Raw genomic sequence first — 22,255 nt, 5'->3', positions numbered from 1 at the left:
CAGGCGTGGATTCATGCGATCCGGCGGGAGGACCGGAAGACGTGGTCAGAAGAGCAAATGTCAAACATGAAGATTTGCGGAGAACATTTCATATCTGGTCTGTGTCCGTTTCTTACACAAAAGTACTATTGTGATTGAACGTACATTAAGTAACAGCTCTAAATGTAATACGGTCTTAGTACAGCAACTGCCAAACCAACGTTTGAGTTGTTAATGCCTAGTGTTCCTCAAGTTTGACAACGATTCCATCAGCTTTCTTCTGTCATGATGTTTGAGGTCATAATTTGACTCCAGACTCGATTTCATAACCGTACAAACAATTCAACTTTTGTTGAATACAAACAATTCAACCGTGCAAACAATTAAACTACGAGGTCTTACCTTTGATTTGAAGAAGCAAAACTTGTTTTCCTTCGATAAGGGATGGTAAAAGCAGTCTTGGACATGTCCACCAACAAAGTAATCGTATGCTTCTAAAGACTTGTATGCCTTTTGTAAATATACTTGGTGTGTCTATGAGGTATTCCGTCACATCCCTTCAGCCGATGTTTGGCAACTTCATGATATCGCTTGTCCACTGAGCTTCAGCAAGCATAAACGGATCGGGAAGTTTCCCCCCAGTGCTTAGCGTAAGTTTCGACTCGTAATGCTTTCTGTCGTCCTTGCTTATACCTTCAACATATTCTGATATTTCCATTTTCTCAAATTTCTAACTTTTCTCCGTTTAATTTTATGTTTTACATGCTTTCATCTGAGTTTCATGGGTTCCGCACGTTGTTTCTTGGCCATGTTTCCACACGTTCTGTGTGCGCATCTTGTTTACAACGTTATGTTTTGTAAGGCATGTCACCATTTACCCAAAGTGGCCACTGAGGATCGATTACTAAAAAACTGGCTTCAAAGACTCGAAATACTACTACTACTATTGGCTGCTCCCGTTAGGGGTCGCCACAGCGGATCATCCATTTCCGTTTCTTCTGCATCTTCCTCTGTCACACCAACCACCTGCATGTCCTCCCTCACTACATCCATAAACCTCCTCTTTGGCCTTCTTCTTTTCCTCTTCCCTGGCAGCTCCATATTCAGCATCCTTCTCCCAATATACCCAGCATCTCTCCTCCATGTCCAAGCCATCTCAATCTTACCTCTCTTGCTTTGTCTCCAAACTGTCCGACTTGAGCAGTCCCTCTAATATAATCATCCCTAATCCTGTCCTTCTTTGTCACTCCAATGAAAATCTTAGCATCTTCAACTCTGCCACCTCCAGCTCCACCTCCTGTCCTTTCATCAGTGCCACTGTCTCCAAACCATGTAACATAGCTGGTCTCACAACCATCTTGTAAACCTTCCCTTTAACTCTTGCTGTTACCCTTCTGTCACAAATCACTCCTGACACTTCTCCACCCACTCCACCCTGCCTGCACTCTCTTCTTTGCCTCTCTTCTGCATTCCCCGTTACTTTGGATAGTTGACCCCAAGTATTTAAACTCGTATGCCTTCATCACCTCTACTCCTTGCATCCTCACCATTCCGCTGTCCTCCCTCTCATTCACACATAGGTATTCTGTCTTGCTCCTACTGACATTCATTCCTCTTCTCTCCAGTGCATACCGCCACCTCTCCAGGCTGTCCTCAACCTGCACCCTACTCTCGATACAGATCACAATGTCATCCGCAAACATCATTGTCCACAGAGACTCCTGCCTGAAATCGTCCATCAACCTGTCCATCACCATGCAAACAAGAAAAGGCTCAGAGCCGATCCTTCATGTAATCCCACTGCCACGTTGAACCCATCTGTCACTCTAACCACACACCTCACCATTGTCACACTTCCCTCAAACATATCCTGCACCACTCCCACATACTTCTCTGCAACTCCCGACTTCCTCATACAATACTACACTCCCTCTCTTGGCACTCTATCATATGGTTTCTCTAAATCTACAAAGACACAATGTAACTCCTACTGCTGCTCGCTAATCATCACCTCTCCTCTTAACCTAGCTTCTATTACTCTTTCCCATATCTTCATGCTGTGGCTGATCAGCTGTATACCTCTGTAGTTGCTACAGTTCTGCACATCGCCCTTGTTCTTGAAAATCGGTACCAGTATGCTTCTTCTCCACTCCTCAGGTATCCCCTCTCTTTCCAAGATTGTGTTAAACAATCTAGTTAAAAACCCCACAGCCATCTCTGAAGCCCCTTGGAGTTGCACTACAACTTGGCGAACAGTCCGGAGGGTGAGTATTTCAGGCTCTGAGGTGAGGTTCAGGTGTTGCACAGCTTGTGGCACGATGATGCTTCACTCTGAGCCATCGTCGAGTACAGCATACGTCTCCAGTACTCGGTCTACATTGTGTAGCAGGACTTTCACAACCTTCAGCATCACCTTTGAGGACCTATTCGGAGTGGTCACCATGAGCACACTCTTCTGGGTTTGCTGGACTGCGTCATGCAGTACTTCAGCTAGGTGAATGCTGGCGAAACTAGCTGCCACTGCCGGCTGAATCTCTGCTAGTTTTTGCTGTCGTTGACTCTACTGTTCCTTTAGCCAAATGAACAGTAGCCCAGTCTTCTTACAATTTCAGAAACGTTTGCTTGTTTTCATTTTGTTTTTTATCTGACAATCCCGTGTGTTTTGGGCTACCAATTGTTTTATACCTGGCTGCTGGTCTCCTCGCCTCCTCCAGCAACTGTCACTCTACTTCAGAGCCTACGTTTGGTACAACACCAGCAATAATGTGGATCAATTGGCTGTTCATATGGATTATTTTCACCTGGATTACCTTACCTTTGATACTCCATCCAGTAACACTGCTACTTCAATACACGTCAGCGGAACTTTTTTGACTATGACCCCACCTCTCTGAGCCCTCACCAGCACTGCAACTTCACCGAGATATAGTTCGTCATTTTCGTCGGAAATACGTTCACCGTGGATCCCGCCAGGGCTTCAACTTTGATGACACAAAACCAATCCGTTCCTTCTGGTCATCCTTTCCTCATCCCTCAAGAAAATCCCGACAGACTGTTGACCACAGTGCACTAGCTAACCTAGCTAGGGTCAGCTAGCATCAAAACTGGAAAAAATAATCTCTCCATCAGGTTATTTAACATTTGCTTGCTAACCAACAAGGGACTCCTACTTCATGATCTACTGAATGATCGTAAGTTTGATTTTCTATGCTTGACTAAGATGTGGCAACAACCAAATGACTTCTCACAGTTTAATCAAACTATTCCTCCTGGGTTTGTGTACACCTGCAAATCCCGTGACACCAGCGGGGGGGGGGGGTCACGATACTTTACAGTGAAGAGTGGGAAGTGTCTTCTATAACTGTGCATGTTTCATTTGAGTCCATTGCCCTACAAATCAATGGGCCAAATCCTACCATACTAGCCACTGTTTATCGACCACCGAAGCCCAATAACAATTTCTTAAATGAACTTTCTCTTTTTCTAACCTTTTTATGTTCTTTATCCCCCAATGTAATATTGCTGGGTGATTTTAATATACACATGGACAATGTCCACAGTACTCTCACAAGGGATTTGACATCATGCCTGGACAGTTTTGGATTACAGCAATATATTGATTTTCCTGTGCACTCTAAAGGACACATACTTGATCTGATTTGCTGCTCTGGTGTAACTCCTCTTAACTGCAATGCATCTGATTTGCCCATTTCCGACCACAAGTTGAGATGTTAATTTAACAGTTTCCAAAACAAATTTGTCAAGCTCCATCTCATTCCGTAATATAAAGAACATTGCTTTATCTACTCTCACTAGTGAAATTGATAACCTCCCCAGCAAAGACAATTTATCCACCCCAGATGAACTGGTATGTTATTACAACGATGGCCTTTATAGTATTTTAAACAATCTCACTCCTTTAAAAACCCGCTCTGGTTCCTTTACCCACTCTGACCCTTGGTTCACACCTGCACTACACCAGCTTAAAGCTAAAGGCCGTTGCCTGGAACGCCTTTACATGAAAACTGGCCTTGTTGTTCATAAAGATGTATAATGACCACATACGTCATTATAAGAAGGCACTCTCCACAGCTAAATCGTCGTATTACACAAATTTAATTAGATCAGGTGAAGGGAACACAAGAACCCTGTTTTCCATGGTAAACAATATTTTACGGCCACCAGACACTCTCGCACCTCACCTGTATTCAGTTGCTCAATGTAATGCTTTCATGACCTTTTTTAATGCCAAAATTGAAAATATTCATCAGCAATTGACCTCGTCAAACAATACTGCATACAGTTCAACTTATTCACCCTCCTATGTTCCCCTCTCTTCTTCACTATCTAGTTTTATATTCACAAATCCAAATCATCTACCTGTCAGTTAGACCCCCTTCCTACTCATTTAGTAAAAGCCTGTCTACCTTCTCTATCCTCTTTAATAACTGATATCATACATTTCTCCCTTACCTCTGGTCTTCTTCCCTCATCTCTCAAAACAGCTGCAATAACTCCAATACTCAAGAAACCTGGTGCAGACCCCAACAATTTGAATAATTTTCGCCCAATCTCAAATTTACCATTTCTTTCTAAAACACTTGAAAGAACAGTCGCATCTCAGGTACACACTCACTTGACTAACAACAATCTGTTTGAACATTTCCAGTCTGGTTTTCGCTCCATGCACAGTACGGAGACAGTATTGGTGAAAATCACTAATGATCTTTTGATGGCAGCTGACTCTGGGCTCTTAACCATATTTGTCCTCCTTGAACTGAGTGCAGCCTTTGATAACAACTCACACAACATCCTCCTAGAAAGATTAGCTTCCATTGGAATAACTGGCACCCCCTTTGACTGGTTTAGATTATATCTCTCTGGCCGCACTCAGTTTGTCCAACTTAAAAATTTGAGATCTCAGTCCTTTCCTGTTACTACCGGTGTTCCCCAGGGCTCTGTATTGGGACCCCTCCTATTTATTATTTACCTTCTACCTCTTGGCCACATTATCAGGAAATTTGGCATTCAATTTCACTGCTACGCGGATGACACCCAGCTTTATCTATCCACCAAACCTACCTCCACTCTTCCGCCCACTCCCCTTTCTGACTGCTTATTAGAAATTAAATCCTGGTTTTCATACCACTTCCTCAAACTTAATAGTGATAAAACTGAGGTCCTTTTAGTTGGCACTAAATCTACTTTGGCCAAAACTGATAGTTTTTCTCTTACTATTGATAATTCTATAGTTCCCCCATCGCCTCAGGTTAAGAGTCTGGGTTTCATCCTGGACAGCGCATTATCTTTTGAAGCCCACATCAACAATGTTACTCGGTCTGCATACTTCCACCTACGCAATATTAATCATCGTCGGCCATCACTTACACCTAAAAGCACAGCCATACTCACTCACATCCTGGTTACATCCCGTATTGACTACTGTAATTCTATCCCCTTTGTTCCTCCCCTCAAGTGTCTTCATAAGCTTCAGTTGGTCCAGAATTCAGCTGCCCGTATCATTACCAGAACTCCTTCCATAGATCATATCACTCCTGTTCTTCAGCAACTCCATTGGCTCCCTATTAAATACCGTATTGACTTCACGATCCTGCTCCTCACCTTTAAGGCCCTTAATAACTTAGCTCCTTCATATCTTTCTGAACTCCTTCATATCCGCACACCCTCCCGCACTCTCAGATCCTCTTCTGCTCTCCAACTCACTACACCATCGGCTCGCTTGACTACCATGAGGACTAGAGCCTTCAGTCATTCTGCCCCCCTCCTATGGAACTCTCTCCCACAAGAAATTCACAATTGACTCTCTTTCAACCTTCAAATCCCATCTCAAAATTTACCTTTTAAAACGGGCATATTCAGTTTGATCCACACTTCATTGAGTTTTGCGCAGATGTTGATTTTATACTTATCTGTTTTGTTAACTTTTTATTGTCTACCCTGCTTTGTTTTGATTTTACGCTGTCTGATACAGTGATGCTTGTTTTTTGTGTTTTTTTTTACTGTGTTCTCCAAGTGTCCTTGAGTGTTTTGAAAGGCGCACACAAATAGAATGCATTATTATTATTATCATTACCGTCGGGTGTTGCTCTTTGCAGGTGTTGCAGGGTCAATTGAGGGTACAAGTGTCGGGCTTGTGAGATCGTCCACACCTTCAACACCGCTGTCCATCCGTTGTCTATTTTGCAATCTGTCCTGTGTTCAGTTTCTTGAACCCTGGGCAAGCGTTCAGGAAGTAGTCTTTATTGTCGCAGTGAGGACAGTATGGTTTAGGTTTGTGTGAGGACTTGGGTTGTAGAGACCATCCTTTGGAGCTTTGGTTGTCATTAGCAGTGAGGAAAAATGCAGTAGGTTTCTCCTTTGGTTTATGGAAGGCACGTTGGTCTTACTTTATTGGCTTGGGAGTGTCATGGTTGTAGAGAGCTGCAGTTCTGCCTGCTATGGGCTTCACCTGGGATTTCATCTGTAGCCAGGATCCCAAGTCAGGTAAGGTGTAGGTTTGGTCTGTTTCTGTCCAAAGGATACCTTTATTCAGGTAGTGCTCCAGAAATCCATCGCAGTAGCTTGAAGGCATCTTGCTAAATAGTCAGTTGACATGGGATCCACATCTTAATGCATAACCATTCTGTCCCTCCAGGGTCCTAAGCATGCCTACTAATAATTGGATAGAAAAAGCAAAGGCATCAAATGCTTCGGAGTGTCCGAACTTAAGGGCTGGAGCATTCAGAATGGTGCCCGGTTCACTTTGGACAAGCTGTCGGGGTTGGCCGTACTTGTCTTGTAGAGCTTGCATGACCATGGTGTACGGCCTTGGATCATGCATATAGGCTTTGACGAGCTGGAGAGCACTGGTAGTTTCAGGTGTCCAAGGAGCACTTGATACTTGTATTGTTTGTTCAGGTGCCAATGACAATTTAACAGGTTGTCGAGGGACATCTTAAGTAATTCAAAGTCATTCTCTTTGCCGCTGTCAAAAAGGGGAACCATCGGCTTTGGAATGCCGTAGGACGAGGCGATGAACAGATCCATACCAGCTGCCTGTGTTTGATCTGGGTTGGACTGCGTCCAGACTGGAGTGGTGTATAATGCTGCTGGATTAGGTTAGGCAAAGGCTGCATCAGGTTGGTAATGCTGCAGTGAATGAACTGGATAGGGTGCAACAGGCGTAGGAGCAGGGTGGTAGCTCACAGGTGCCATATTAGCAGACGGGTATGCTGGAAGCAGAGTTGCATGTAGTGGAGGCAGGGCTAGAGATGCTGGAAGAGGAGCTACATATTGTGCTGGAGGCGGGGCCAGGGATGCTGGAGTAGGAGCTACATGTCATGCTGGAGGCGGGGCCAGGGACACTGGAGGAGGGGCTACATGTAGCGCTGGAGGCAGGCCAAGGGACGCGGGAGGAGGAGCCGCACCAATGTCTCTGTGTGACATCGGTGGTAGAGGTCTGCTGTTGTCAGGTAATGATAACCAGGGGGGATAATGGCATAGGGTCTGCCTTTCCATCATCTGATGGAGATGGTGAGGCTCTGGCGCCATCGGGGTCCTCTATTTTCTCTTTAAGGAGAGAAGTGACAAACTTAGCAATCTCTAGCTCATTTTCTCTCTTCTTTAGCTGCCGCCGTCATTCCAGTTGTCTGGTTACTGTCTCTCAGGCTCTATGGGCCTTGTCTTGCAACTGTTGCGCCTCTCTGGCTTGAGTGTGGAGTCGTTCACATTCAATATCGGCTTGTCGGTCCTCTTCCTGTTGCCATTGCAACTCCTCGAGCTCCATCTGCTTCACTCACTCTTCGAGAAGGGCCATTTGTAGCTCGGAGAGAACATTAGAGGGGAATCTGCCAACCGATGAGCATGTTGAGCGTGTTGATCTGGAACTGGCGCTCCTCTGGATGAGTTCTGCGTTCACTCACTGCATGAACCTTGGGAGGGTGGAGCCAGTTGTGTGGTTTGGGTTTGTCCCTTATGAGTGAGAGTTGCAACCACATAGTCATTCAGGTACGCTGGGGGGCATCGTTCTCTCGGTGAAGCACGGTGGTGTGCAGATTGGATCTGGGCATCCGTATGTGTACATTCCATACCTTGGTTGGTACTCTAATCCGACTTAGAAGGACCATAAAAAGGAGATGGGGTCTCCAGGGAATCTGGTGGTTAGAGTTGGCTCAAGGTACAGATGTGTGCCCCGATTATAGAACACGAAAATGGACTTTCCCAGTTTTGCTGCTTTAATTTAGGCTGTGGTCTGTAACAGTGATACAAACAAGGGAACGCTATCAGTATAACAAACAATACAATTGGGAACATAATCATATGCAGATAAGGACTGTAATTATTAATCAAGTTTATCAACAACAAATTCGCCGCTAGCATACTGCCCCCCGCGAGGCTTATAAACTGGTGAAATTGCCGGCAAATATATATGTGCAGTTACCATATAATCGCGCAAATATCTGGTTTGCAGTTATAAATATGAGCACACACCCTTGAGCATTTACGCACAGCAATAAACAGAGGTTGTATAGGTGGACAGCGAAAACGAGAGGAAAAATGTCACCGTCTTAACATCAACAACACATACGAAAACTGAACTAGACTTCATGACACCGGATCGTAACATGGCAGCCAGTGGGTTTAGGGACAGTCTGTAAATAACAGCTCCGGTGAGTTCACTTAGATGGGACGGAGTAAATTGCTATCACAACGAAGCAAACTAAATCTATAAGGCAGTTGGCAGGCAAACTTATTACACAACTATGTAGGCTTTCTAACAGAGTGACTACGCTACTAAGGGCTTTCAATCTTCCACCGTATCAGTTACAGATTACATTGATCTAATTGAGTGTCTTAAGGAGAGCTACAATACATTCAGAAATACAGAAAATCACTTTGATAAAGTAATGAGACTGATCTGATGAAGAAACATGACATTCTGTGCTGGGATATCGCTGGGTCTCAAAAGAGGAAGTTGCCCCCTAAGTTGGTCGATATGCGGGTTGAATCTACTGTGGGCAAAGCGTCACGTGTAAAGGACAAGTCGGACCTAAAAAATGTTGTTAATGTTCATCTTGGTGCCTGTAACATTACCTCTGATGATGTATAAGCCTTGTATGATTAAACTGTGTTGCATTTAGGCGAGTATAGTTGCAATTGCCTATTTTGGTTAACATATTCGTTTCAGAACCTATTAAGTATGATTGGTCTTGGATGGGCTAGGCACACCTGATTTTCTCTGTGCCCACATATGCTGTGATTGCTGCCTACACCACAGTTTGACAGGCTACCGTTTAACGTGTCTTCGTTCTCACCAGCGTCTTTCTCCATTTCCCGCGAATTCTATGAATACAAGAGGAGACCTTAAATAGCTGTGATCACGGATCAATTAGCCTAGGCAATCAGTTTGTTCTTTCAGGTTGAATGAGGTTAATTGAAATCCCCGTCACCATGTTGTTTTGCATGTGTAATGACGCTTATTGACTGTTTTATGTTTGGAAGACAATGATACACGTGCAGATATTTTACATAGATCCCATTTTGGCATCACGAAGGGCTGTGTGCACAGTTTTGCTACAACCAATATATATTACATATTGCTTTTCTGTGCAGGGAAACGTTTCTGCATAAAGCATGTTGTTGAGCTGTACTGTTTAGAATGGATGCCATGCTCCTGTGCTGAAGGGTAAGACTATGCCTTATACAATAACTTATGAATTTGGTTACCACTGCGGTATTTTGACATGGTTTATTGGGTGGAATATTATTGTGAGACCTATATATTATCATGATAGCGTTATATACGATATAGTGTCCTTTGGTGTTGTGGTGACATCACTAAGATGAGAAGGACAATTGGAAACCTTTATCATTCCCTGCAGCACTCTTATTTGATCCTGCACACATGCACCCACATGCATGAATGTTTTTGTGAGTGTGTATGTGTATGTGTGTGTATATATATATATATATATATATATATATATATATATATATTAGAGAGAGAGAGAGAATGTATGTGTATTTGTAGCCTACTTGGCTAGCAGTCAAAGTGAGCAGTCTTGGTCATACAGAGTTGAAACCATGTTTTCATTAGTTCTCTGCCACTGGCAGCCATTATGGAGACCCTCTGCACCCCCAGAGATCCTTCATGTTGTCACATTCCATTTGGAGCACTTGGATTAGAATAAACACACGTCATCTCTCACTGTTCCTCCACTCTTGCCATTTGGGATGTTGTTAATTCTTGGATGGTTGTGTTATTTCGGAGCCACATTTTCCATGTAACTGATTACTTCACTTTGTAAACTCCACAACTTACTACAATGTGCACCGTCTCATACTTCTCAGCCTAATTCCCATTCTCCATCCAGACAACAGGGTCTGTTCAAGCTGCTTTGCCTCATAAATTCAGACATTTGGTTGGCGCAAGACGCTGCTCGGCTGAGTGCAGTGCAATCGGCTGTAAACCAGAGCCGAATTGACTACAAATGTAACCCCCCGCTCCTACCCCTGCAGAACACTTTTGAGGACAGCAGAGCTGTAAACACCACGAGTCACTTAGGCAGTCTGCGCGCTCACTTGAATGTCGGATGTGCACACTGTCTCCATTAAGCAACAGAGGGAGGACAATTATGTCTGCTATGTAGTGGAGGACACAGGGTGCAGCCGTACATCCATTACTCTGATTTTCCCATGTCTTCAGGGAGGCAGATTGAATAGGAGAAGAGAGGAAAGGAAGCGGGGAGGTTGGCTAGAGTGACCTTGTAAACATACTCAGTTAAAGAGCAGGGTGAGGTTACATGAGATGCCTGTCAGACTAAATGGCAGGTGCCAACTGCCGGCTCTTACTGTATGTCTGCCAATGCCTGCATGTGTGTGTGTGCGTGTGTGTGTGTGTGTGTGTGTGTGTGTGTGTGTGTGTTTGTGTGTTTTGTGTCTGTGTATTCAGTGGGCACTCTGCCAGGACCCTCTGCCCTTGAGCTGGCAGCACATCCTGAGTTGTGTGTGTGTGTGTGTGTGTGTGTGTGTGTGTGTGTGTGTGTGTGTGTGTGTGTGTGTGTGTGTGTGTGTGTGTGTGTGTGTGTGCGTGCGCGCGCGCGTTGCTCCATAGGGAGTGGTGGTTAGTGGGTAATGGCTTTCGAGCACCTGCTTATTCATCCAAAATCCGTCACTTAAAGGACAAGGAAGATTAAGACGTGCTCAGATGTCCTGCTGCCCCTAAACCTACCGACCCTACCCGATTGAGTCATCAGTACAGAGCCAGCAAGGCGTTTTAGGAGTCAAACCACCCTGCACTGCAGAACACAGAGTTTCACCTTTGACAAATGAAGACAAATGCCTTTTGGATAACGGCCATTATTTTTGAGAGAGAATCTTTTCTCCCTTTCTTTCCTGTTAATCACTCCGAACAACGGAGGATTTCACCATGTCTCCGTATGAATGTCGAGTGCTAAGTGGGAGCAAATGTGCTGTGACAACAGCTTTTGGAAGGGGAAACGGGATAAAATATCTCCCAGCTGAGGGGTTTTGTAAATGTGTGAGAGTCTCTTTTTGGCTCATTGGAGATTCTGGGTGTTGACTTGCATAAAGCTTTTCTCCACAGCTCATTTGCAATATTTTGAGACAATAGACTGACTCAGTGTTCATCAGGATGTCTCTCTAGCAGTGGGATAAACAAAAGGCAAACAAAGGACAGGCCACTCTATATACCACAAATATATATGGTGTATAGGGTATGGTATGATATACCGTAAATGCTGTGACAACCTAAGGAATAAATTGCAGCTTTTCTGTTCATCACTGGTTTTAACCTGCAATCTTGCGTTCATTTTGGGATAGGTGTAATTGACATTAAATCAAATCATAATAAGTCATATAAAGAAGAAGAACCCCCCCTTTTTTTCTCCCCAGTTGTACCCGGCCAATTACCTCACTCATCCGAGCCATCCCGGTTGCTGCTCCACCCCCTCTGCTAATCCGGGGAGGGCTGCAGACTACCACATGCCTCCTCCGATACATGTGTAGTCACCAGCTGCTTCTTTTCCCCTGACAGTGAGGAGTTTCGCCAGGGGGACGTAGTGCGTGGGGGGATCACGCTGTTCCCCCAAGTTCCCCCTCCCCCCGAACAGGCACCCCGACCAACCAGAGGAGGCGCTAGTGCAGCAGCCAGAACATACACCCATATCTGGCTTCCCACCTGCAGATACAGCCAATTTTGTCTGTAGGGACGCCCGACCAAGCCGGAGGTAACACAGGGATTCGAACAAGCGATCCCCGTGTCGGTAGGCAATGGAATAGACCGCTATACTACATGGATGCCCAGAAGTAGAATTTTATCACTTATTTTATTGAAACAGCAGAAAGGGACACACACACACACACCTGTCAAGGTGCAAAGATGTGTCACTGTGTCCTTGGGAACTCCAGACCTATAGCATACAGTACAATGGCCTACCTCTCACTAGCATCCTCTTCTGTCCCCTGACACCAGCTGAGCCAAACAGGAAGTCTACAAGGTGCACTGAAAGAGAGACACACCCTCATTGTGCAGTCCAGGCACGCACAAACAAGGAAATAGCTTGGTTGTGTTCGAACCTGAAAATAATGGAAAAACCGCACTTTCAATTTAGCCATGCCTGATTTTGTTTTTTCTTTTTTTCACATTTTGGGCGGGGGTTATATGGCCTAGGGCAAGGCAAGGTAGATGGCAGGAAGTCAACTGACAAAATACCTCTGAAATATGATAGCGAGCTATAAATAAACAAGCAGCAATACCCTGCGTTATGAATATATAATTTCTGTCTTTAATAACTATTGAGGCCCTGGGGATAGGCTACAAACGGCCCAGCGAGCACTGATATTGTGATTGTGAATAGAAATTCTGTTGAATTATTGAAGCATCTGCAGACTGTAATCTCCCCTACGAGGTGACTGAGTAACAGTCTCAGCTGTCCACTTATGCCTGTTAGGCAGAATCCATATACCACGTAGAACCATGATTTTTTTTCCCTTTGCGGTGGGATGTTTGCCAAAAGTCACTTTATGGGGATAGCCAAGTTCTCATATCTTCTACCGCAACACATAGTTGGTTCTGTGAAGTAAATGAGTAACAATGAGGATAAGAATAAAACACTGACTCCTACATAGCATATGTTGCATCTTAATTTATAACCCAGCCCTGTCTAAACGGGTAAATGGTCAGTACGATATTTACCTTTACTTTTCCCAACCAACATGCATTTTTTGACAAAAACCCCCCAAAAACAACAATTTTCAGTTAATCCCAGACATGTTTATTAAAAGCTTCTCCTTCTTCTTCTTCTTTTCCTTCTTCTTTTTTCTTCTTCTTCTCGCTCCCGTGCTGTTTCTCAGGGGTCGCCACAGAGGATCTTTGCCCTCCTGAGCTTTCTGTCTGACGCATCCCTCTCGCGCAGTCCAACTCTCCTCATGTCCTCCTCTATCTGGTCTCTCCATCTTTTCCTTGGTCTTTTCCTTTTGCCAGGTATTTCCAGGTCCAGTACCTTCTTTCCTATATAGTCTATGCCTCCTCTCTGTACATGGCCAAACCATCTCAATCTTGTCTCTCTCAACTTCTCATCCATTCCTCTGATCTTGAATGTTATTAAAAGCACCTGATCATGCCAAAAAATCCTGCAGAAAGTTCAACCTCTTGCAACTTTTAGTCCAGAAATACTAAAGAGCCATTCGGCCATTGTAAGTGACTTCAAAATTAGATTACATGACTTGAATGAAAAGCTTTTCAGTGTGCTATGTGCAAGCATATGAATATGATTGCCCTCAGATAGGTGTTCCAACATCTGCACCCATTTTCAGAGAAACTGCTACTATGCACCTTATCAATAGAAATAACCACCGTCTTGCAGTTGCTAAGTTGGCCCTTTATTGCTTCTTCTACTTCCTGCCATCCTTTAGTGGTTGTTGTCATCTGTTTGTTCAAACCAACGACTAATTTCCTTTATTTGTCCCAAACTTGGCAAATCACATGGCAAGTCATTAAATTAAATGTCTTTCTGTTTCCAAAATCACTCCCAACTGACCAAGTTGGTGGGTGTTACATGTGGAGCTGTTTGTGAAAGTAATGATATTGATAAAGCCAAAATATGTGTATATAGAAATACTGTGGAAAAAGTCAAAATGGAAAAACTTAAATGCAAATGGCACACTCATTTCACTACGACCATTTCAAGCGCCACACACCATGACATTATCCCATTATACAGGCCAGTGGCATGCCAGTAGAAAAACATTACCAAACTGCATATTCAGGTCAATTCCATTTGCAACTCCATTCTCTGCTTATCCAGTGGCAGTCATTTCCAGTTTAGCAAGTGCTCCAAGTCTCTTTCCCTCTTGATTTACAATTCATTGAGAGTAACCCTTTTGCCCACTGAGGTATATTGCAATGTAATGAAACAGAACTACATTTATGGCCGGCACATTCATATTCATTAGTGACCCGGCATTAACATATCACTTTCTCCGGCGGAGTAGAAATGCATGTTTTATGATGGTGGTTAATGGCAGACTAACAAAGCTATAAAAGAGCCCGATGGGATGAAGCAGCCATAGAGACTTGCAATGGAGGAGCTTATTGATTCGCTCTGCTGCTCTATTGATCCGGAGTGTTTGTCTTCCACAGATGCCTGCTAATCGCCTAGCTATTTGGAGGATGGGTTCAAACGTCACTGTATATCAACTCCTGAGCAGTGCCAGCCTGTCAATAGTTGCTAAGTTGTGACGACAACTAATTCCATATAAGAAGAGGTTTTAGCAGTCACCATTTTCAACGGTGTTTTTTTCCCCCTTCCATGCCACATGACTGCATGATATGGGAAGACGGTGATATGGCATGTTCTTAAAGGAAGCATAAAACCTCATATACTTCAGTTTCATTTAATTGTGGTTTTAAAATCAGTTCCACTGCCATAATCATGGCGTTGTTTGTTGCCAGACTGTTGTAACACATATTGGTAAACATACTAATTTTCTGCTTCACAGGACATGATGTAACAATCCCTGTGCCATACTCCAGAGAATACAGACGTAAAAATTCCTGTGTCCTGACAACACTTTCCTGCTTCCAGTGCGGGAAGATGACGGAGCAAACCCATGTTTGCAGTGGCTTCACCCAGTACCGGTATGGGAAGATGGTGGTGCGAACTTATGTTTGTGGCAGCCTCATCCAGTACCGTCCATGCAGTATCTTTGTCCACGTCTGTGTCTAAGTTTGTGTCTTGGTTTGATGGCTGGGAGAGTTGGCGCTAGATCGGCTGGGAGAGCTTGGTCTGCTGCATCCTGTGGATCCAGGGACCATGGACCTGCCGGAGCTGCACCCAAAGAGGAAGCACCAAGGGCAGTCTGACAGGACATGGAAGCAGGGCAGGGTAAGCTAACTGCTAGCCCATGCAGACCGACATTTCCGATAACACCGAGGGCAGTCTGGCGGCAGCCTCACCTGGCATTGACTGTGTTTTTGGTGTCATTGTGTAGAGTGCAGGGAGCTGTGTTGAGGGTGTCTGGCTGGAAGAGCTGGTGTTGGATCTGCTGGGGGAGCCCGGTCTGCTGCGTCCGGTGGGCCCAAGGACCACGGCCCTGCCCAGAGCTGCAGTCTGGGCAGTCTGACAGGATGCAGAAGCGGGGCGGGCTAAGCTAACTGCTAGCCCATGCAGACCGGCAGTTCCAACATTCATCCTGGCTGGCATTCGCTCTCATGGACATTGAATTTTCTTTTTGGATATGTTGGATATATGTGTTTTTGTAGTTTTTGTAGTTTGGATATATGTTCTTGTAGTTTGGATGTGTTTTTGTTTTTGTGTTGCACTGCTGTGGGCTGGGGGAAATTATATTTTGTTTCATTTCATGTACGCAAGTGCATGAACTGAAATGACAAATAAATGTCCCTGATTCCTGAATATTTTAACCTATATCAGTGGATACTGGAGAAAGACGTCAGGCAATGCCATCATAGAGCTACTGTTGCCATGCACAACTCTATCTTGTGTAACACTCCTAAATAATGTACCTAAACTAGTTGTTGCACGGTTGAGTGTGTGCCCATAGGCGTATTATTGAGGACAATTGGGCACCTTCCTTCATTGTTGTTTCATTGAATTTGGCCCATTAAGAAGGCTCAACAGTGCATCCATGCGTTGTGGAATCGCCCTCCTCTATGCTGGCCCTCAGGAAAACCCCAACCTTCCTATGATACAGGCCACACATGGCAGTGCAAGTGTAACACTGGTACTGTATTGCATCACTGCAATACATGCAAATGGCAAAATAATTTATGGTCGGAAATCTAACCATACACGATTTTGATATTTACAAACATGAAAGTGAAAATGTTACAGTTCCTTATCACTATCAGATGTTAAAATTGCCAAATATGACAACATATAATCCTTTAGAGAAAATATAATCTTTCTGAGCAGCAATGTAAATCGGTGGAGAATTTTACAACAAAATATATCCTTTTAGAAAGAGAACACTTCACTAGAAGGCCATTAATATACTGCCACATTCCTCACTTTGCTTCAGTTCACAATGGGTCATTTCTTATTATGAATTACCAAATTATCAGGGGTATTTTCCTTGTCAAATAGGAGACGGTAATGATGATGACAAGAGAACAACAACAACATGAAACAAGTTGTATCTTGCCCTGCAGCAAACAGCAGTGCCATTTGATTTCTCTCTCTCTCCCCCTCTCTCACTTCCCGAGCTGATAATCAGGCATTTATTCCATAAACAATGCTGGAACCGGCTTGGGATTTGCCTAACAATGTCTCATTACTAGTGCATGAGCTCCTTTTTTTTCCTTGAGATAATGCAATTCGTCAAGGAGAGCAGATGAGGGAGGGAGTGAGAGTGCGAGAGGGGGGATGTGTAGAGGGGAGGGAGGAGGACAGAAACACAGATTAATTTGCACGAAATGGAATTAGCAGCGGGGAGTTAGAAGCGTCTGAGTTTCTAATTTTACCCTTGCCCCCCTCTCTCCCCCGTGCACTGATGGTAAATGGAGATTTGTCACACTCCACTTGGCTGGCTTGATGAGCTGTCTCCCGTGTGGGAGCACCCCTCAATCGCAAGCGCTGGCCACGATGCCAACATTAACATCTTCGCCATGGCCCCACGGCAGAAATGAGAGTTGTCAGGGAGTGGGTGGGAGGGCCGTCGGGTGCCATATTTCAACACTAATGGCGAATGTGGGGGGAAGCACGAGGGGAGGCAACAAACCTGTGTCCTCTCCGAGGTCCACTCACTTCGCTTGCTGTGTGTGCAATCCTACAGCCAGCTCAAAGTTCAGCTGGGGAGGAGAGACTCAGAAATGGACACCAGAAAAAAGGAGAGAAGGATGAAAAGGCAGATTGAGGGATGAGTGGACAGAAAGAAAAAAAGGAGGTTGCAAGGGTACAAAGAGATCAGGTTTGTGGGCAGAGGGCCTGCTAGTGTCAACAGGGCAGGACACATGAAAAACAGCATCCCATTATATATGTAGGACTCTTGCACCAGTCCCCCTGAAAGCCCCTCAGGTCCCCTTTTGAGACTACTTACCCCTAGTTAAAAGTGCACAGTCAATAATGTAGCACATAAACATAGCTGTCCAAACAGCTGAACATTTTCCTTACACCAGACAACGGCTCTATCACAATTATGCTAAACCTCAATGCCGTAGAGCATAATTAGCATGTGAAGAATCGCAGAGGTGGGTGAGGATCCAACCTCCTTTGATGCACGTATCGATGATGCGATAAACTGTCAGCAGGCCAACATGAAGTTTTGAAGCCCTAATTGACCTACCAACCCCCCACCCAGTCTCTCTGTAAAACTGTGTTTATTGATTGTGGTTTGCTGACTACTACTCTTTCACATCACCTCTCATCAGCAGCCTCCCTCATTTCGAGGGAGAGAGAGAGAGAGAGAGAGAATAGAGCAAATGAGAGAAAGGCAGAGAGAGAGGGGGGGGGGAGAAACTGAAAGGGAAAGCAATAACATTGCCACACGGGACTTTAATTGAAAGCATCAAAAGCACAAAGAGAGCAGGAGATCGTTTATTTTCTCCTGGGTGTATTCCTCATCCAGCATGGAGTCCGTTTGTTTACCCGTTTGCTGAAGTCACAGAAAAAGCCCAGGTCAGGTCAGTCTGGCTGGAAGGCCACAGACTTCCCTCACTGATTAAAGGGAAACAGATGAGACACACACACACACACACACACACACACACACACACACACACACACACACACACACACACACACACAGAAACATGCTACATACTCACGCACACACACAAACACAAAAACATACTGCATACACACAGACACAGACACACACAGACACATATACACACACACAGACACAGACACACACACACACACACACACACACACACACACACACAGAGTGCCTGCAGCCTTTGCCTGGTGATAAGGATCCCGATGTGTCTGACAGCGAGGCTGACTGCAGAGTGTGAGGGAATTAGGGGGATTAGGGGGTTATAGAGTAGCGTGATAGCCTCTGGGATGACGGAGGGATTAGCCCGATTATCTCTCTCACTCTCTCTCGCGTTCTCTCTCTCTCTCTCGCCCCCCCCCCTCCCTGCCAGGCAGTCCTTAGTTTGGAGTTTGGAGCTTGAAGCTGCCAGATGTGGCACCTACAGATAGGCAGAGAGGGGCAAACAGGCCCAGTGGTGGAAGGAGAGTAGAGAAATGGGAGAAAGGAAAGTGGGAAAGGTAGGAGTGAGGATAGGAGAGGAATAAAGAGATGAAGAGAGGGGCAGTGAGGGTGGGGAGAGTAAGGGAAAAGTAATGATGATAGAGAAAAGAAGGAAAATTTAAAGGGGGGATGGGAGGCAGCTTGGCTTGGATTCACCCACATCTCCCCTAGTGCACATTTTACTCCCTGCATGGCTCGATATTGGATTTCATCAAGGTGCTGCTTTGACCAGCTTTACATTTTAAACTTTGGATTTGGTTGGAAGTATTAGTCTGCGCTGGAGGGGGTGTGCAGTATGTTAACTTCTGTTGGTGTATTTTAAATACACTGAGGTAGACTCCTGGGTAAGAGGAGGTGTAGCTTTGGCGCCGCCCCGGTAGCCGAATGGTTACGGCACATGGCACATAACCACAACGTCCCTGGTTCAGTTCCAGCCAGTGACCTTTGTCGCATGTTGTACCCATCTGCCGCTTCACTATCCTCTATCCAATGAAAGCAAAATTGCAAAAAAAAGAAAGACAAAAGAGGGAGCTTTTATTGTCTACACCTAGACAACAGATTGTAACCGTTTGGTGACATTCATATCTGAAACAACTTCAAACGCCACATCTGCATGCTGTACACATTCACAGCAAACTTCAGCCTGTACAGCAAGATGGTGTCAAAGATTCAAAGTACACAGTCTGCCGATGCTCTCTTACACCAAACCGCCTCAGCATCTGATTTCACATCACACGTGATGATGGCCAAGTCAAATCCTGCAGACAAGAGGTTTTAATTGTAAACACTGATCACAATTTGAATAATTTGCCCAAAAACCAAAGCCAAAACAAACAAACATACAAACAAGCAAACAAACTTTTAGAGATAAAGGGAACTAAAGCAAAATTTCATTGGACGTTTAATGTGTGTCAAAACTTCTCATATCCAGCATCTGATCACCCGCTGGGTAGCGATGTTTGTTGTCGAAACAACCATAAAAGATTGTAAAAGGTTCTTTTTATCTTCAGAGGCGGTTTTTGTATATGCCTTGTTTGTGTGTGTCTGTCTTGTGCTCTGTTCTGCTGTGTGGTCCTTTTGAGTTGGCCAATTTGGATTGGGATGAGTGTGAAAGCGCAGCATTGTAAAAGAGATGCTGTGTGCCAGTCACAAGAGCTGAGCAGAACTAATGAGGTAAAGAACCAGTTTGTCTTTGGTACCCATGGACGGTGCAGCAATTACTCTGAAGGCATGATCAGATGTTCTTTACACTACGCAAACACACACTTGCAGGAATACAACACGCACACACACACACACACACACACACACACACACACACACACACACACACACACACACACACACCAGGGGTTGGTTTAAAGGGAAATTTCTACTTGTACATGGGGCAACCAAGAGCTAATTTACAGGTCGTCCCTTGAGAGTTGAGGTTGTCCTGCACAAAAACCAGCAAACCACCACAGTGAGGGCTCTATTGTTGATTTACTCCAATGAACAGCATTTTTTGAATATTTGTGCTGCTCTGGTGGGGTTTTTTTGGTTTTTTTATTTTACCCCTCCCCCTTTCTCCCCAATTGTACCCAGCCAGTTACCCCACCCTTCCGAGCTGTCCTGGTTGTTGCTTCACCTCCTCTGCTGATCTGGGGAGGGCTGCAGACTACCACATGCCTCCTCCGAAACACGTGGAGTCGCCAGCTGCTTTTCACCTGACAGTGAGGAGTTTTGCCAGCAGGACGTAGCACGTGGGAGGATCACGCTATTCCCCCCAGTTCCCCCCTGAACAGGCACCCCGGCCGACCAGAGGAGGTGCTAGTGCAGCAACCAGCACACATACCCACATCCGGCTTCTCACCCGCAGACAAAGCCAGTTGTGTCTGTAGGGATGCCCAACCAAGCCGAAGGTAACACGGGGATTCGAACCAGCGATCCCCGTGTTGGTAGGATACGGAATAGACCACCACGCTACCCGGACGCCCATTGCTCAGGTGTTTTTTTGTGGAATTAAGCAACAAAATAGAAGATGTGCACAGCTACAAGCACCAGTTGAATGACCCTTGTCAAACGATCAGTTGAACAATTGGACACAAGTCCTGGTGTTTTGTTTTTAGGACCCACCTTAATTCAAAAGCACGGCACAGATCGCACAATTGCTTCCGCAAGTTCAACTTTGGACACGATTCGATATGCTTTGTAGCCAAAGCGGCAGGTTTTACCGAGAACAATTACATAATTCAAGTGGTAAGTTTAGCTCCTACTCATCTGTCATAAATTCACAGTTTATTTGTGTAACTGGTAATCAGAGCTCGGGATGGGACATGAAATGTGAGCAAACAGAAGCTCACAAGCTGAAATGACGCTCCCATCGATTAACAATCAATCAAAACTTGCTGCTAACAGCAAACTTGCGTTAGCAGCTACCGTTTTTTTTAGACACTAGGCAAATATGTTCTGTCTCACAAATGAAAATTACTTTATATATGACGCTGAATATAATTTCTCCAATACTACTATTTTTAAACAGCTTGTTTTTGGTTGTTGAAAGGATGCTTAGACGTTTCCATCTTGCTCGCCCCATGGAAAATCTAGTCGGCAGAAAAGACTGGATGATCGTAAAATTCTAGCCCTGTACACACACACACACATACATTTTTGTACCTGTTTGTGGGGACCCCTCATTGACTACATTCATTCCCTAGCCCTTAACCCTAACCTTAACCATCAGAACTACATGTCTAACCTTAATCTAATCCTAACTCTAACCTCAACCCTAAACCTAAGTCCTAACCCTAAAATAGACCCTTAAAGAAGTGAGGACCGGCCAAAATGTCCTCACTTTGCAACCATGTCCTCACTCTGATAGTTAAAAACTCAAATTGGTTCCCACAAAGATCAAAGTACAAGAACAGACACACACACAGACACACACACAGACACACACACACACACACACACACACACACACACACACACACACACACACTCACACCCATAAATCACCAAGCCAGTTGTCAAATAAATGTTTTCGGCCTCTGTTCTTTCTGCTTAATGTGCCTCTTGTTATCTCACAGCCTCAGCGTTGGCTTGTGTGGCCTGGATACACACTGACTGGCAAAAGTGAAACTAGCAAAACCCCCGAAACCCTCAAGTATAGCAGCTCCTCCAAACCCAGTGCTCTCCTCCTAGCGCACTAAAACCTTTCAAGCTTCAAACCAGCTTAACCGTAATAACATCAAGGTGACGTCTCCCCTCTGCGCTCCCCTCTCCACAGCTCACCATGGCTTTTAAGCAGAAGTTAAATGAGAATGTTTTTTGTTGCTTTTCTTCTTCTTCATTGTGTGAGTGTACTCACCTCACTGGGGATAGTTTAACGCTGGAAACTGTAACGCTGCATGCAGATGTGGGTTGTTGTATTCTCTGGTGGTTCACATCTACACAGGATGTGCCGAGATAGATGGCTGAAAGGTGCTTTCGTGGAGGGGTGGATGAAGTGTTTTTTTGCAGTCTGCTTGTTTGTACATGTGTGTGAATGTGTATATAT

The sequence above is a fragment of the Lampris incognitus genome, chromosome 4, assembly GCF_029633865.1.
Source record: "Lampris incognitus isolate fLamInc1 chromosome 4, fLamInc1.hap2, whole genome shotgun sequence".
NCBI lineage: Eukaryota > Metazoa > Chordata > Actinopteri > Lampriformes > Lampridae > Lampris > Lampris incognitus.
The sequence above is the reverse complement of the archived record's forward strand: the minus strand, read 5'-3'. Positions refer to the sequence as shown.